Source organism: Triticum dicoccoides, chromosome 2B (assembly GCF_002162155.2).
Source record: "Triticum dicoccoides isolate Atlit2015 ecotype Zavitan chromosome 2B, WEW_v2.0, whole genome shotgun sequence".
Classification (NCBI taxonomy): Eukaryota; Viridiplantae; Streptophyta; class Magnoliopsida; order Poales; family Poaceae; genus Triticum; species Triticum dicoccoides.
In genome coordinates this window covers 559,715,747-559,726,305 of record NC_041383.1, presented here as the reverse complement: position 1 = coordinate 559,726,305, position 10,559 = coordinate 559,715,747, and the positions used below count along the sequence as shown (strand labels likewise).

Here is a 10,559-nt window from a genome sequence, read left to right as displayed (position 1 = left end):
CGTGAACGACGAGGGTAGCCACCACAAGATCTTCGTCATCCGAGGACGAATCGTCCGATGAATAAATGAAGTGGTGGAAGAAAAATTCATCTTCACTGTCAATACCTTTGTGGGCAAAGCGCGGGTGGAGGCATTGGAGGCGAATGGAGTGCTAGTGTCCTGATAGGCGGGCCACGGGAAGGACAGGGGCGTGCATCCAGCCTGTCCGCGCGATGTCCGTTTCGTCCCAAACTCGGCGCAAGTTTGGGCCAAAAATGAGTCGAAAACAAACGAAATCCGGACATCCGTGCTATTTGTCCGCTCTATCCCAAACGGATGCACCCAGATGGGATGGGGTCGCGCGCTGAAGTTGGCCTCATATTATACTACTCCTTCCGTCTGATAATATAAAAGCATTTTTTTTACTATATTAGTGTCAAAAACGCTTTTATATTATAAGACGAAGGATGTACCAAAGAAGAAGAGAAAAAACACTATTCTACCATGTTCTCCGCGTCAATACTGTCCCTGCTCCCATTGTAACTTGCAAGTAGCACCGTCAGTACCGTCTGGCCACTTCGCTCACAGTTGAGCTGTGGTCCGTCCTTCTCCATTCATCTTCTCTTGCCTGTGCTGCTCACCGTTCCCCCGAAGAGGCGAATTTGAACGCGGCGATCGGATGCTTGTCTTGATCGGCCTTTATAATTATACTGTTGAGTCCTCGCATTACAAAGTCATGATACCAGCCAGAAAGAAATGTTTACTGAAACGTGTGTATGAAACCTATGGACATATTTAATTGATCTGGAACCGATGCTCTGGTCTTCCCGGAGACTTTCTTCCCCAGAATAAAGGGAAGTCAGAGTGCTCAAGTTATCCCATGATTTGATCCGTTCTTTCAAAGGATAGACATGTTTACTGAACTGAATACTATAGGGTTGCAGAGCCGGCTTCCAGCGAATGGTGTGTCAAAGATAGTTCAAAAAAAAAAAGGTGTGTCAAAGATGCTGACAGAACAAACATCTTATTCCTCGAAGAAAATTGTATTGGGACAGACGATTTTTATTTTTATTTTGGAGAAGGCGATTTTTGTTGACCTGGTGCATATACAATGCTCATGTACTACAAATACGATCAGTACCGTAATGCTTACAGAAAAAAAAGCAGATAATAAGATGGAGGCGTCATGTGTGAATTTGACTGTGCAAAAAAGAAGGAATTTCAGCGTACAAAGGCTCTGGCTCATCGTCGCTCGATCGCTTCGTGGAAATGGTCGCCTTTCGCCGGAAAACCCGGGCAAGGGGAAGCTTCTCTCTGGGCTGCCAACAGTGCCTCGAGTCGACGCACGGCGCAGCTGGGCGTGCACGTGAAACGCCGACCCAAACATCTGTCGGGGGCGGTTTCTGCCTGCCTCAGTCCCCCGACGTCGCACTGGCACTGATCGATCCATCCAGGTCCAGCCGTCCAGATAAAGAAAAGAAAAGAAAAAGATGAGAGCAGGGTGAGTAAACTAGAAGGCACCCCGGTCCACCCGTGCAACTCCACGTAGCGGTTCCCTACCTAGATAGCTGCATCTGCATTGCACGCACTCGCACGCACGTAAAGGAGCACATCCTTTTTGCGCGATCCCCCTCTCTCTGGCTCGCGCACCCCAAGGCCAGGCCAGGCCAGGTACGACGACCGCTGGTACTCCTCTCCAGCCACGGTGAAACCAACCTAGTGGCTAGTGGTAGTATGACCGGGAAGAAAAATGCACGGTGTTGTGTTGGGCAGGGCGAACGGACGAACGAACCAACTCAGGGCATCTGATCACACGCACACGCGATGCTTTCGTGGTGGTGGTGGCAAGCGTGCGCATCTGCCTTTCTCCGTGTCTCGACATGTACAGGGCCGGCCAGCAACCCGTGCTCCAACGCAGCGGCTGAGCTCACCCGTGAGCCGTGAGCCATCCACCCATCAGGCCATCACCCATGACAGGACAAAAAACCAATCAGCTCCCATGCTAATCCGTAGAGACACGCATGGAAGACGTATGATTAGCGCTAATTTGTCACAACCGAACCAGCATGATTAGTAGTATTTCCTTTTTCTGGACTGACAGATAACCAGTGTTGCACTGCTCTCCCAAACCAACCAGCAGGGCACCTGCCTACCCTACTTATCAGTACACATACGTACTAGTAGTACTCCTACCCTAGCACTTAACTCCAAACCTCAGCACCCAAATTAAAGGCCAGAAGCAAACAAGAGAAATTAAAGACTACTCCGCGAGAGCCCAGCCTAAAAGTGCCGGGTGGGCCCGGCCGGATTAGGACGAAAAGCAAGCTCCAGCCAAAGCAAGCAAAGAGAAGGGGCAAGGGAAAGCAAAGGGGCCGAGGCTAGATCGAGGGAAGGAGAGGGACCGCCCGCGATTGCTACGCTTCGCGAGCGTGCTTGCCTGCCATTTCCTCCCGTCCCCGGCCCGAACCAATTTCTTCTCCACCCCCCCTCCCTCCTCCCCTACCACCACCTCCATCACCTCTCCTCCCCCTCCTCCTCTCCTAGCTAGCTAGCTCTCTTGCCGTCATCACACCGCCTCCTCTCCCCTCTCTCTCCACTCCGCGGCGGCGCATCCGTCTCTCCATCGCCCATTCACCACTCTTCGCCCGGCGGCGGCAGTGAGTCGGCGCTAGACCGCAGCCCCCGGCGGCTGCGGCGGCGGGACTGCGCGTGGCAGAAGCGCGGCGGAAGACGCGGTGAGTTGGGCCTCCTCCCTCGCTCTTGTTGCGTGCATGCGTCCGCATTATTAGCCCACCGGTGCTCCGTGCTGTTTCTTTCCTGTGCTGGTTTGTGGTTGCGGGTGGTGGGGGTGGCGTTAGTTACTGCGCGCAGCTCGCTCGCTCGCTCTGGGCGGAGTGAAAGCCCCGCTCCTTTTGCTCGCAGATCTGTTTCGGCAGTGGTGGTGCGCGGCGGTGCTGTTCCTGGGTCCCTCCTTCCGATGGGCCGGGGGCTCCCGCGATTTCAGGGGGTCGCGGTCCCTCCAGGGCTCTTATTGGGTGCTTTCAAAGATCTTTTTCTGCAAATATATGGTGCGATTGGTAGCCGGCTACTCCTGTTTCGGGTTTCCTTGATTGGTCCTACTACCGAGTAAGCATTATTTTCAGGCGGGTGATTCGATTCTTGTCGCTTTTCAGCGATTCTTCCCGGTGCTAGATTCTTGATTTGGAGCTGCTCAGTTTGCTCCTGAATTCGATTCTTGGTACTACCATAGCTTTCATTCCTATCTTGGATTGTCGTACTGTCCATTTCTCTGAAAATGAAGGCGAAGCAAAATAGAGTACCGCTAGTTTCCTGCAGATAGACAGATGGTTGTGCTGTTAGAATCTTTCCTGATTAGAAGCATTTCTCTTGCGGCATGTTCTCACAATTCTCTGCTTGCATTCTGTTTCAGGAAGTCTGAAAGCCACGGAGATGCACAAGGCTACAGCAGTTGTTATGCTTCTTGTTCGGCTCTGAGCATTGGTTGATTCGCGAAGTGAAGATAGCATGGACCCTGGGACGGCATCCACGTCCTGGGGTTTGCAACTCGGCGTGGTGCTGGTCTTTCTGCTGGCCTCTGGCTGCCAGGGCCTGAACCATGAGGGCTGGCTTCTCCTGGCGCTCAAGAGCCAGATGATTGACACTTACCACCACCTTGACAACTGGAACCCCAAGGATCCATCGCCGTGCGCGTGGAGTGGTGTGAACTGCTCCTCCTCCTCGTCGTCCTCCAGGCTAGCAGTGGTGTCTCTCAACGTCAGCAACATGAACCTGTCGGGCACCGTCGGCCCGGGCATTGGCGGTCTTACTGAACTGACTAGCCTCGATCTCTCCTTCAATGAGTTCTCTGGTGCCATCCCTCCGGAGATTGGGAATTGCTCAAAACTGTTGTTGCTCAACTTGAATAACAATAATTTTGACGGTACAATCCCGCCTGAGCTCGGGAAGCTGGCCATGCTGACCGGATGCAATCTGTGCAATAACAGGCTCCATGGTCCAATACCTGATGAGATTGGTAACATGTCATCACTTCAAGACTTGGTGGGGTACAGCAACAATCTCTCCGGTTCTATACCGCATTCTGTCGGCAAGCTCAAGCACCTCAAGACTATCCGGCTGGGACAGAATCTTATATCTGGCAGCATTCCTGCCGAGATAGGCGAATGCCGTAACCTGACCGTGTTTGGTCTTGCGCAGAACAAGTTAGAAGGCCCTTTGCCAAAAGAGATTGGGAGGTTGGGTCTCATGACAGACCTAATCCTGTGGGGAAATCAGCTTTCTGGCCCCCTTCCTCCAGAGATCGGGAATTGTACAAATCTCAGGACAATTGCCCTTTATGATAATGATCTGGTTGGTCCTATACCGGCAACAATTGGGAACATTACTTACCTTGAGAAGCTATATCTTTACAGGAATTCCATAAATGGTACCATTCCATCTGAAATTGGGAAGCTTTCTTTTGCAGAAGAGGTTGATTTTTCAGAGAATTTCTTAACGGGAGGGATACCAAAGGAATTAGGCAACATACCAGGGTTGTATCTACTCTACCTCTTCCAGAATCAGCTTACTGGCTTTATTCCTAGTGAGTTGTGTGGATTGAGGAACTTGAGCAAGCTTGATCTTTCGATCAATTCACTCACTGGCCCAATTCCAGCAGGATTTCAGTACATGACCAAGCTAATCCAGCTGCAACTCTTCAACAATATGCTATCAGGGGACATACCTCCAAGGTTTGGCATTTACAGTCGACTGTGGGTGGTGGATTTCTCAAATAACAACATTACAGGGCAGATACCTAGAGATCTTTGTAGGCAGTCAAACCTTATCTTGTTGAATCTGGGGTCTAACAAGCTGACTGGAAACATACCTCACAGAATCACCAGCTGTAAATCCTTGGTGCAGCTTCGTCTCAGTGACAACAGTCTGACAGGAAGCTTCTCCACTGATCTCTGCAATCTGGTGAATTTGACAACAATTGAGCTCGCTCGAAACAAGTTCAATGGCCCTATTCCTCCTCAGATTGGGAATTGCAATGCTCTGCAGAGGCTTAACCTTGCAAATAATTATTTCACATCTGAGTTGCCCCGAGAAATTGGGAAATTGTCAAAGCTTGTTGTCTTCAATATCTCGTCTAACAGGCTAGGAGGAAGCATACCATTGGAGATCTTCAATTGTACAACGTTGCAACGTCTTGATCTCAGCCAGAATAGCTTTGAAGGTTCATTGCCAAATGAAGTTGGTAGACTGCCTCAGTTGGAGCTTCTCTCGTTCGCTGATAATAGGTTATCTGGGCAGATGCCACCTATTCTCGGTAAACTTTCACATTTGACAGCACTGCAGATTGGTGGCAATCAATTCTCCGGTGGAATACCAAAGGAGCTGGGCCTGCTCTCAAGCTTGCAGATTGCCATGAATTTGAGCTATAATAATCTCTCCGGGAATATACCATCAGAGCTTGGGAGTCTTGCATTATTGGAAAGTTTGTTTCTCAATAATAACAACCTTACAGGTGAAATCCCAGATACATTTGTAAACCTGTCAAGCTTGCTTCAGCTCAATGTCTCGTACAATAATCTCACCGGTACTCTCCCCCCTGTTCCGCTTTTTGACAACATGGTTGTGACCAGCTTTATTGGAAACAGAGGACTCTGTGGTGGACAACTTGGCAAGTGTGGATCTGAGTCACCCTCCTCTTCCCAGGCATCCGACTCGGTCAGTCGCCCTATGGGCAAGATCATAGCAATTATTGCTGCCGTTATTGGAGGAGTATCACTTATTCTTATTGCCATACTTTTGCACCATATGAGGAAACCATTAGAAACAGTAGCCCCTTTGCAAGACAAGCAAATTCTATCTGCTGGGTCTAACATTCCTGTTTCTGCGAAGGATGCGTATACATTTCAGGAACTGGTCTCTGCTACAAATAATTTTGATGATAGTTGTGTCATTGGACGGGGTGCTTGTGGAACTGTGTACAAAGCCGTCCTGAAGCCTGGGCAGATAATTGCGGTAAAGAAGTTGGCTTCTAACAGGGAAGGAAGCAACACAGATAACAGCTTCCGTGCAGAGATCATGACTCTTGGAAAGATAAGACATCGTAACATTGTGAAGCTGTACGGTTTCATCTATCACCAGGGTGCAAACCTTTTGTTGTATGAGTACATGCCAAGAGGCAGCCTTGGAGAGCTACTTCACGGAGAATCTTCTTCTTCACTCGATTGGGAGACACGCTTCACGATAGCCCTTGGGGCAGCTGAAGGGCTTTCATACTTGCATCATGATTGCAAGCCTCGGATCATCCACCGTGATATCAAGTCAAATAACATTTTACTTGATGACAACTTTGAAGCTCATGTTGGTGACTTTGGGTTGGCTAAGGTGATTGACATGCCAGTCTCAAAGTCCATGTCTGCAATTGCTGGTTCATATGGCTATATTGCACCAGGTGAGTCTTAAGTTTTCTCCACATCCTACAAAGCAAATTCCATTTGTATGTCACTACTATCTTGCCCTATATGCTTTTTTTACTTGAATCTTTAGTTAAGCGATGAATGGTCAACAAAGTACTGATCCAGTTCTTTTCATTTGATCAGAGTATGCGTACACCATGAAGGTGACCGAGAAATCTGACATATACAGCTATGGCGTCGTGCTGTTGGAGCTGCTAACCGGCCGCGCGCCTGTGCAACCAATAGAGTTGGGAGGTGATCTGGTAACATGGGCCAAAAATTACATCAGGGACAATTCTCTGGGTCCAGGGATATTCGACAGTAATCTCGATATGGAAGATAAAGCCGTCGTCGATCATATGATCGAGGTCTTGAAAATTGCTCTGCTATGTAGTAACCTGTCGCCGTACGAGAGACCGCCGATGCGGCATGTTGTAGTTATGTTAAGCGAGTCGAAAGATAGGGCCCGGGCAAGCTCTGCGTCGTCACCTGCTTCTGATCGTTCTTCGAAGAAGGATAGCTCATGATGTATTTATATATATAAGTTCAGTTAGTGAAAAGCAATCAATACCAGTTGCTCCCTTTCCCCTGTTGCTTATGGTGGGGGTTTGGGAGCATGCACTCATTCTTTCTGTCAATTGTTTTCTAGTGGGATAAATAATACTGACTGATAACAGTGGGATAGTGTCAATTGTTAGCCTCTCTGATGAAGAAGGTACCCTCGAGTCCAGACAGTAACCCTGAGTAGTTAAGGTCAGGGTTCCTCCCTGGACGTGGTGCTGTGCCTCTTGCTTAGATTTGGGTTTAGTATTGAGATTTCTCACTGTTGGAATATGAATTTGCTTTTGCTGGAACAACATGGTCTTTCTGAACTTGTGACACTCTCAGCTGGGTTTTATCTGACCTTCCTCGGTGCAATTTTTGTCTAAACTTTCTAGCTGAGTGGTGCATCTTTTATCTGAACTTTCTAAACTTAGGGCAACTTCAGAAAGACACGGTTTTGTCCGCTTTTCATCCTTTTGGGTTAGCTGAAGGCGCCTTGTCCAGCTGAGTCCGCCCCTGAGTCCGCCCAAACCTGGTTGGTGCACCCAATGGGCCGACGCATTTCGTCCGTGTGGCTGAATTTTTGGCAAGCAAATTAAACCTAAATTAGGGCCAAAGGCCGTAGTTCATGCCGGTACACTTGCCAACCTTCATCTGGCCAGCCCTCTTCGCTGACTGTATGGCCCGCTGCTCCGGCGTCTGCTTCTTAGGTTGCTTCTTGTGCACGGGGCGGGCCCGGACGGCCACACCATCGACCGTGGTGGCGGGGACAATAGCGATAGTGAGGTTTGGCACGTCGACCATGGCAGGAGGGCGGGAGGGTTTTGGAAGAGGGGTGAAATGAGGTGGATGTGCCACCGACGGGCGGACCAGAGAAGATAAGGGTGGGCGTCGCACGCGTCGAAGCCATGTCCGCGCCAACGCGTACTCGGCCCGAATTTGGGCCTGGTCAGGGGCAGATGAAAAAACGGACGGGCGTTCGTTGCGTGGACGCGTTGGGCTGCTGTTTCTGTCCATTCGGGGCTGTTTCTGTCCAAATTCGACCCAAACAGGGTTGGACTTGCCCTTAGGAATGTGCTTCACAAGGTCTAGTCGTCCAGGGTCACTCTACTCCACCGAACAAGCCACCCCCGCCAGACCACTACCATGGCAGCAGAGGAAGCAGGGAGGCAACACCCGCACGTCGTCCTCTTCCCCTTCCTCGCGCGCGGCCACATCCCCGCCTTCCTCCGCCTCGCCGGCCTCCTCCACGAGCTGCGCCCGGGCATCACCGTCACCCTGGTCTCCACCGCGCGCATCCTCGATTCCATCTCCCTCCCGCCCACCAACCCTCCTATCCGCCTCCACGCGCTGCCGTTCGCGCCCGCGGACCACGGCCTGCCGCCCGGCGCCGACTCCCTCGCCGACCTCCACGTCCACCAGTTCATCACCTTCTTCCAGGCGTCCGAGTCCCTCCGCCCCGCCTTCGAAGGGTTCGTCTCCGGCATACGGTCCCCGGTCTGCATCGTCGCCGACGCCTTCTTCGGCTGGACGGCGGACGTCACGCGCGCGCACGCGCGTTCCACGCGGTCTTCCTCACCGGCGGCGCCTTCGGCTTCGCCGTCTTCTTCTCCGTGTGGGAGCACCTGCCGCACACGCTCGCCGCCGGCGACGAGTTGCCTCTGCCCGATTTCCCGACCGTCGTTCTCCACCGCACGCAGATCCCGCGGTACATACTCGCGGCGACCGGGTCCGATCCCTGGACGGCCTTCTTTCGGCGGGTCATCTCGCTTTGCCGCAAGACCGATGCGGTCCTTGTCAACACCGTACAAGAGCTCGAGTCCTCCGGGCTAGACATGCTCAGGAGAACCTTCGGCGTCCGACCATGGGCGATCGGGCCAATTCTCGCGGCGCCAACGACTCCGTCGGCCTCGCAGGACGATGCCAGCATCATCCGGTGGCTGGACGTGCACCCGCCGTGCTCGGTCCTGTACATATCCTTCGGCTCGCAGAACAGCATCAACGCCGATCAGATGATAGAGCTGGCACGGGGTCTGGAGGCCAGCGGGCGGCCGTTCCTCTGGGCCCTCCGGCCACCGCTGGGGCTCGACGCGAAGGACGGATTCAAGCCGGAGTGGCTCCCGGCCGGCTTCGAGGAGCGAACGGCCGTGGCCAACAGGGGACTGCTGGTGCGCGGCTGGGCGCCGCAGGTGCTGATCCTGGCGCACCCGTCCACCGGCGCGTTCATGAGCCACTGCGGGTGGAACTCCATCCTCGAGAGCCTGTGCCACGGCGTGCCGGTGATCGGGTGGCCGCTGGGGGCCGAGCAGTTCTTCAACGCGATGCTGGTGGTGGAGTGGGGCGTCTGCGTGGAGGTGGCGCGCGGGAACATGGAGAGCTCGGTGGTGGCGATGGGGGCCGTGACCGACGCCGTGGGGACGGTGATGGGGGAGACGGAGAAGGGCGGCGAGATGAGAAGGAACGCGGGGGTGATCGCGCGCGCGATGGCGGCCGCTTGGGAGGGGCCGCGCGGGTCATCGGCGGTGAGCTTGGAGGGGTTCCTCGGATGCGTTGAGACGTCCGTGCGTTGAGATTTCCGCGTCTATGCTGTTATACGGACAACGATCTTTCTATTGTGGGATGGAGGGGTTAACTCTGAAATCTCGGCAATGCTACACACACGGCATCAGTTTACCCGGGTTCACGGAGAGGCTGAGGTGGAGTTTTTTAATTGGTTGCAAATCAGGATGAAGGGCCCCATCCCAGCTGAAAATCAGGCGGGCAAGTTTAATTAGGAGGAAAGAGCCCGTATTAGTCTGTAAGAGTCCATGAGTCTAGCATTTTCGCTGAAATCTTTGTGTCGCACACCCAGATAGTTTGAATTTCACAATAGAGTGGGGTTTTTTGGAGGACGAACTACCCGTATTCTCGTCCAGCCGTGCGAAGGTTGTGATGTGTGCAGAGTAGTTTTCTGGTAATATACGCGTGCCACTGCATAGAAATACGGACGCAGCTTCAGTGACTTCATGAAGCTAAATCTCACCGTAACTTAGCCTCCATTATCAGCCGTCCATTCAAAATCCGACGGACCGGATTGATCCATATTCGAATGAATTCTTAAAGTGTTCAGAAAAAATTGAAAAAATTCCAATAAATAGTCAATGTTCTGTTTAGTATTCTGTGAAAATTTCAATCCATTTGGATATATAGTTTGCGAATACACATTTTTTTATTTGAGCTCAAAAAGCTACTTAATCACAAATCATCCATCCAAATGGGGTTGAAACTTTCCCAGAATATAAAACGAAACATTTATGATTTATTGGATTTTTTTTCATTTTTTCCCGAACACTTAAAAATTTTCAGTATGGAAAATAGGTCAATCTGGAACGTTGGATCTTTAACGGACGGCTGGTAATGAGGGCTAAGTTACACCGAGACTTGGCTTCATAAAGTCACTGAAGCTGCATCCTAGAAATACATAGGTGCCATTGGCTGTTGTACCTTCTTTGTACATGAGTCTCTGTTAGAGCATCTTCAATAAATAATGTAGATGTAAAAAAAGTTACATCTCCACCTCCCGGGGAGGTA

At 51.5% G+C, this 10,559-nt stretch overlaps 1 pseudogene; it reads left to right on the top strand.

The window, feature by feature from the left end:
* Nucleotides 1-2,371: 2,371 nt before the first annotated feature.
* LOC119361006 lies at nt 2,372-9,672 on the top strand (annotated as a pseudogene).
* The last annotated feature ends 887 nt before the right edge of the window (nt 9,673-10,559 follow it).